The sequence below is a fragment of the Bison bison genome, unplaced genomic scaffold, assembly GCF_000754665.1.
Source record: "Bison bison bison isolate TAMUID 2011002044 unplaced genomic scaffold, Bison_UMD1.0 scf7180017864108, whole genome shotgun sequence".
NCBI classification, from domain to species: Eukaryota; Metazoa; Chordata; class Mammalia; order Artiodactyla; family Bovidae; genus Bison; species Bison bison.
This window is the reverse complement of record NW_011494680.1, coordinates 11,408,667-11,416,416: the sequence shown is the minus strand read 5'-3', so window position 1 is coordinate 11,416,416 and position 7,750 is coordinate 11,408,667. Positions and strand designations below refer to the sequence as shown.

At 40.1% G+C, this 7,750-nt stretch overlaps 1 protein-coding gene across 7 annotated transcripts in view; it reads left to right on the top strand.

Moving 5' to 3' along the window:
• The window catches only part of TOX (thymocyte selection-associated high mobility group box), a 311,684-nt gene that overhangs the window by 134,145 nt on the left and 169,789 nt on the right, over positions 1-7,750 (top strand). The window contains exon 1 of one of the 7 annotated variants that reach the window (XM_010838995.1): positions 692-2,780. The exons of the other annotated variants lie outside the window; for them this stretch is intronic. The gene's annotated coding sequence lies outside the window, so the exon portion shown is untranslated. Of the gene's footprint in view, positions 1-691; positions 2,781-7,750 lie in introns of those variants that run through there. 7 annotated transcript variants of the gene reach the window in all.

Here is a 7,750-nt window from a genome sequence, read left to right as displayed (position 1 = left end):
TGCCCTCAGTCTTTCCCATCATCAGGGTCTTTTCCAATGAGTCAGCTCTTTGCATGAGGTGGCCAAAGTATTGGAGTTTCAGCTTCAACATCAGTCCTTCCAATGAACACCCAGGACTGATTTCCTTTAGGATGGACTGGTTGGATCTATTTGCAGATATTGAGTGGCAAACCTGAGTTTCGAACCCTGCTCTGAATTATTCAATTCTGTGGGGCTTCCCAGATGGCGCTGCTGCTGCTGCTGCTAAGTCGCTTCAGTCGTGTCCGACTCTGTGCGACCCCATAGACGGCAGCTCACCAGGCTCCGCTGTTTCTGGGATTCTCCAGGCAAGAACACTGGAATGGATTGTCATTTCCGTCTCCAATGCATGAAAGTGAAAAGTGAAAGTGAAGTTGCTCAGCTGTGTCTGACTCTTTGCGACCCCATGAACTGCAGCCTACATAAAGAACCTGCCTGTCAATACCAATGCAGGAGCTGTAAGAGACACAGGTTTGATCCCTGGGTTGGGAAGATTCCCTGGAGAAGGAAATGGCAACCCATTCCAGTATTCATGCCTGGAGAATCCCGTGGGCAGAGGAGCCTGGTGGGCTACATTCATAGGATTGCAAAGATTCGGACACGACTGAAGTGACTTCAGTTCAGTTCAGTCGCTCAGTCATGTCCTACTCTTTGCAACCCCATGGACTGCAGCATGCCAGGCCTCCCTGTCCATCACCAACTCTCGGAGTTTAAAAGTGACTTAACATGCATGTAATCTTCCTAATACACTTTCTGCCTCTAGTAACTGTTCTGATCCCATTAGAATTGACTATGGAATAAATTATTCCATTGTCATTAAGTGAGTATTGTCATTGAAATAATGAAGTCTGCTGTCCTGGTAGTTGTTGAATTGGTTTTGATATTCATTAATTTTATACTCACATTGGGTTACCAGAAAGTTTCATGTTGATTGATCCTCTTCTAGTACTATTACTAGTAAGTATTTTTCTGTCCTCAAACAGACCTGGAATTGAGCCTCTGCTCTACCCCTTCCAAGTGACCTAATTCTTTAAGGCTCAGTTTCCTTTTTGGTCAAAGGACGTGAATACTCCCTGCCTCACAGAGCTGTTGGAAGGATTCAGTGAGTGAATGCATGTGTGCACCTAGCACACAGTGAGTATAAAGTAGGTGTTAGCTGCTGTCACTGTGAACGGGGCCTGGCACACAGCGGGTGCAAAAGGAGCATTTGTTGAATGATTGAATGAGTGAGTACCACATTTTTGTCTGGGACTGTGTTGATTACCATTACATTTACTGTAACAGCAAGACCATGCTAGATGGTGCACCCCTGACTGTCTTGTGTGACTGTCCATGTGCTGACTGTCTTGCAATTTTTCAGCAAAAGAGCATCATATGGTGCCATTCAGAAAGTAAAACAAGGGAAACCAGTCTCTCCTCACCATGCAGTATAAATAAGGCTTTGAGTGGAAGCAGACTTGGAATTTCCAGCAACAAGACTTCCTGTTTCGGGTTAGACATGTTTCTGGCACTGTATCATGCTATAAGAAGGATGTTGTCCAAAGGGAGGATGAACTATTTGGGAGAATGCTACCATAAAAAAAAAAAAAAACAAAATTCAAATGGGAGTGGGAATATAACCTAGGGGGATAGTTAGAACTACTGTAAACATGAAGACAATAAGAAAACTCTATAAATACATGTAATGAATATGCCTTGGGATGGGCACATCTTATGCATGAAGTCTTAAGCTAAAGCAAGGAAAATTATGTCATAATCTTCATAACATATGATAAGTCAGCAGGGAGAGCTACATGGGATCATGGGTTAAATATCAAAGAAGATAATATAAAAATAAATATACCTATATAGTATTTGAAATCTCAAAGAAAATTCAGAAATTCTTCTCCTTTTGATAAAACAAATGGATTGAGTAACTTTTTAAGTTCCTTAAAGTGAAAGATCCAGAGCTTTGTTTCCATTCCTAATGGACAGATTTACACTCAGTGACTTGAAAGATTTAATCCAGTTCTTTAAAATGTCAGTATGTTTTCATTCAGAAAATAGAAACTCTCTGGCTGGAGCCTGAAAAAAAATATTATATATGATCTCAAAAGAAAAATGGAGTATATCTAAACTGAACTTCTTATGTTTTTAATCGGTCAGGTTTACCCTGAATATACCAAAATATATTTCAACACCTGTCCTACCATTAGGAGAGTTTAATGACCAGAAGTCTATTCCTGTAACATCATTGTTATATTTAGTCTCAATGTTATTTTCTGAGTAATAATAATAGGGAAGTGAGAATCTCCATCTTAATAATTCTGTACCTTCCTATTTGTATTTTTATTTGGTTCCCTCACTTTTAATCTAAAAATTATTCAATAATTGTTTGACTTCAACTCTTTTTTAAAAAAGTTTTCATCCCACTCAGTTGTCACCTAAGCAGTCTAAATACAACTTCTCTGTTAATCTTTTTCTACATCTGTCGTTCAAATCTCAGAACCTTCTCAATGTTCTGAACTTCTAAGTCTCACATTTTTCTTGTTTTGAACGGAGCATGTTCTTCCAGACCAGACATGTGTGAAAAATAGTCTCACCTTTTCCTCTATGTGTCAGATACTGAAGAATGTTCACTGTGCTTTAAAAGGAATACTAGAAATAAAAGAGGCAACCCCCCAAAAAATGACTTTCATACTTTTCATTCCAGGTCTATGCAGGATTTAGGTACTGTGGTGAATGAGGTGAGAGCTGATACGATGTGGAAATAGTGAGCTTAGGTAAGGATTGCCAGCAAGTTTGAATGTACTTCTCAAGTTGTTCTCTTAGCCAATGGATTCAGAAAAACTTGACTACAACATAAGTCACAGGAATGTTCTGAACCAATCATTTGAAAGTGCACTGAGTTTCAGTGACATGGTATAGTTTTACAGCTTTTTGCTTTATAGAAATTCAGAAATTACTTGGAAATTCATTTTAAAAACAAGAGTTCTACATGGACTCAGAAATCATTGCTCGTGATTTTCTGATATCAGACACTAGTGTCATGGATCAAGTGTGTTTTCATGATTTAGTTAAAAGTTATTTCCACTAAGTGCACCAGGATTGATTTGGAGTGATAGCTAAGCTTCTATCCACACATTCTTTTCTTTCTTAAATAATGTATAATGAAAATGGATTTCTTTTGGGATTAATGAAATTTTCTCAAAACTTGCATGAAAGTGAAAGTGAAGTCACTCAGTCCTATCCGACTCTTTGTGACCCCATGCCAGGCTCCTCCGTCCATGGGATTTTCAAGGCAAGAGTACTGGAGTGGGTTGCCATTTCCTTCTCCAGGGGATCTTCCCAACCCAGGGATTGAACCCAGGTCTCTGTCATTGTAGGCAGATGCTTTTACCGTCTGAGTGGTATTTTCATGATATTGAAAAATCTTGATTCTTCTGTTTATTACTATTTCATAAATTTGTTTATGTCACTGCATAGACATTTAAAATAGAACTAAATGACTCAATAATATAATGGAAGCATAATAAAGACAGTAAAGACAGGATGAAATGTAGCATTAGTTAAGAGCTGTTACTTACTAACCTTGGGCGACTCACCTGGCACTGTCTTGGTCCAGGTGCCCTGGAAAGGAGAGCCCATAATGAATGCTTGCATATTAACACCGGGAGTGCAAATCCAGGGAATCCAAAGTGAGGGGGAAGGACCACGGCAGGGAGGTGGGAAGAACAAAACATGGTGTGTACTTCCAAGCGTAGTAGCTGTGCAGCAGACTACTGCTGCTTGTTAGGCCAAAGGGTCTTCTCTGAAGAGGCCACAGGGCCTGCCATGGGCCAGTCCTCTCCACTGGGCAGTACCTACCCAACTCTTGAGGTGCATTACCAGCTCTTCTGGTAATCGAGAGGCGGGGCCTCTCGATGTCAGTTGGTGTGGATTTGGGGCACCACTAACTGTACTGTGGTGGCAGTACAGAGAGCTGGGGACTTTTATTTCCACGAGAACTGTGAAATTAAAAGCCAGTGGCCAAGGCCTGAGGGTCAGGCAGGCTGTGCAGGCCTGGGGGACATGTGATTGGATCCATCACAGACAGGTTACTTAACTCCTCTGTGTCTTAGTTTTGTCGTCTGTAATGGGATTAACAGTAGTCACCATATTACAGCTGTTCCAAAAACTAAATGGCTTAATATGTGGTTGGAAAGTGCCCATAGCGGTTAAAAGTGTTTTGAATCATAATGGCATGACTTAAGTGTGGAGCCATTAAGTGTGACTTTAAGTGTGCCACTTAAAATAATACAGAGTACATTTGCATTAATAAATTTGGTGTGTTGCCTAAAAAAGCAAACAAACATTGCATTGTAACCATACCGTTAACAGCAGATGGAGATAGTTGCTACCATGCCACTGGGCCTTGGTGTAGGACAGCATCTATGAGGATAGGATCAAGATAAATGCATAATACTGTTACTGAAAATGTCAGTTATTAAAGTTAACAACGGAAACATGATACACAGTTCTTCCCCAAATAAATGTTTCACTAGGACAAAGATGAGAGTATAGATTCAGTTCCTAAACACAGCTCAGATTCTCAGTGGTGGGTCCAGTGTTGCCCTTGTGGAGGTGATATTCTCTCTTTCCCCCTCCAGTGGCCAAGTCATCAAGCTCCACTCTGCCCAGATCATATTTCCTCTCCATGCCATTCAGATCTGCAGCAGAGTGTTTACCACTCAAGTTCAAGTGACAGGAGCCAACCAAGAGGGGTCTCTCTTTCGTGGTTCAGCTCTGTGTGCTCCCAGGTTGTCACGCACATCCATTCAAAGCACCGGCAGTAGTTGTTTCCTTTTCTCTGGGTGTTGACGGGCTGTGCTCTGCAGGTGTCCCTTCAGGGTCCGTGAGCACTTTCCAGGCCCCTTTGCACAGTGCCAGTTTCATTCAGTCTGGCTCGGCATGGAGGCGGACTGCCTCAGCCCCTCTCACATTTCCACGGTCAGCCTTGGAACTGGAAGATAAATAAACACACACTCCCTCTCCAGTGTCTCCTGACCTTGTTCCTGGAGAATGGAGGATGCCTAGGAAGCTTGGAGCTCACCTCAGTCTATTTTTATTGGCTACACGTTACTCTGCGTGTGAACAGTGGTGACAGCTGTGCTCAGCGCCTGTTCCCACCCTTCACATTATGCTGTAGCTTTCAAAACGCTTTGCTCTACATGAAAGAGCAGAAGTCTTTGATTTCATTGACCAAACTTAAACTATTTCTTTCATTACCAAAAAAAAAAAAAGAAAAAGAAAAAGATAACTTTTAATCTCACATTGAGCCCAGTAATACAAAACTGGATATTTCATTTTGAGGATATTGCCCTGTCTTATAATGATTTATAGTCTTCTAAGAAATGTCACATTAACTCCCTGTTATAAACATTTCCATTTTTAACTTCTTTAAAAAAAAAAACAAAACAAAGTATCCAATATTCCTCCAGAAAACACCCAGAAATATAAGATTTTCACTTTTACAGGGGATACAATGCAATACTGTTCATGAATCCCATGAGGCCCCCATTCTTCCCCAGCAGCAGTTTTCTGGTTTTCTTCTAATGGTTTCCCTAAAAAGATTCCATTTCCTCTACCAGTGCCAATGATTGATTTATACTTCATATTCTATCTTTGATTTTTCTTATGTTTAGTGGTTTTGGGAGCCTAATATTACTCATTTCTGCTCATCGTTTACTCTGTTCAGATGGTGTTGGATGTCTACTTTCAGTTTTAAATAGAAGAAATAATAACTACCTAGTTTGAAAAGCTCTTTGGGATTATGGGTTTGGTTAATATCCTCTGAAAACAATTTTTAAAAACTGTAGTGGAAGATTATGAATGACTTTTTATGTGATTGTATCCCCTGGTGCTTTGAAATAAAAACACGAAAAAGAGTCTAAAGCATTTGGTCAGAAAGGCTAATCCCGAGTTGATGCCATTTACATTTAGATTTAAATAAGTCAGCCTATTTACTCCTTCAAACTTTGCTTCAGGTTTTAAATTGAGAATACACAGAAATTAAAAGTCCTAGGATGCTTAGATGTATTTTGAAAAGTTATAATGCCTAAATTCAGCTGAATTCTAAAAATAATAGCTGTGACAAATGCAAGGAGTAAGGAGATGCAGTTAGTTATTTTTAATAAAAGAATATCATTGCAACAATTATGAATAAGGTTTATCTAATATGTGGTCCAGATGAAGTGAACTGGGGTCATTAGTGTAATAACGCAAATACTTTGCCTTTTAGACTGTGGGGCATGCAAACAAGCCACACACAAAGCATTGTGGATCTGGTCCCCCACCTATTATTTGTGATGGAGTTTAAAACAGTAGCCGTAGAGTCTAATCCCTCACTTTTAATGGGCAATGGAGTATAAAGCAGCATGTCATAATGAAAAACTCTTCTACTAGAAATCTAGACTTTGATTCTATACCCAGATGGACTGCATGACCAATAAAAAGTCTGTTTCTTAAGTCATAACCTCAGGGGTTCAGACATGACACCTTTGAGGACCTTTCCAAGACTGAAATTCTGGGACTCTATCCACTATAATTCAACTTAAGATGGCAACTAGATATAAACCCAAGATACAGATGCATTCTAAGAATGTTGCATCAGCAGAAGACCTGTTGAGATCCCTGGAACCAGCTTCTGGACAGGGTGTGGTTGGGTGGAGCTGTAAAAAGTACAAGGATGATGTTAACCTGTTGGGGTCTTGCAGGGAGACGGTGAGCTGGGGCACTGGAATCTTGGCTTATTTTTCTTCTTGAGCTCAAGAGTTTGTCCAAACACAAAGAGGAATGACCAGGCTTGTTTTGACATACGTGTATCTTTATTTGGTAACTTATAATTCTTCAGAAAGAGACCTTAAGTTAATTTACAGTGAGATCTCTTGATTCTTAAAAAAAATCTGCATGTTTTTTAATTGAATAAAAATCTTGAGGAAGAACAGGTTCCAGCATTTAAGTATTGCTGTCTTGGCTATTTCTGTACCTTTTTTTTTCTTTGTAAGAGCTTCTGCTCCTATTGTAATTCTGCTCCAGTTTTAATCTACTGTAAGACTATGAATTGTGTGCATTTAAAAGCCTTCAAATCATTTTCTAAAAGCTGAATATTCTCCCTCCTCTCAAGTCAATGCCTTCTGTAGGAAGAGGATCTATGCAATCAAGCAAATACAGTTTAATTTTGGTTAATTGTACATTTCCTGAGGACTTTTTATGTGCTATCCCTAAGCCATAAGGACACTAAAGATTACCAAGATGTGTACTGTCTTCTGGTAGCTCACAGCCCTAGGGAGTTAATCCCCCAATAACAAAACCTGCCTGGAACCAGAGGGCTACCTGGAGGACCCCAGAGGCTAGAGACAGCCCAACCCTGACTAAGGGGAACTGAAGGATCTAAGAAACATTTCAAGAGAAGGAAGACAGTCTGGACAAAGAGGTGTGGATGTATGTGACATATACTGGGTCACAGGGAGTGGTTGTGGTGAGGCCAGACACTCTCATAGCAAAAAAATCAAGGTCATCTCTTTCTGCATCTCTACATTGCCGGTCTTCCAGAGATAAGCTTTCAGAGGAGTTGTGAATATCTTGATAGTAATAGAAGTGGTAGGGGAAGGAAGGGAGGATTTATTACAAGGAGTTGTGATTATGGAGGCTGAGAAGTCCCCAGATGTGTAGTTGGGAAGCTGGAGACCAAGAGTTTTTTGGGGTTTTTTTC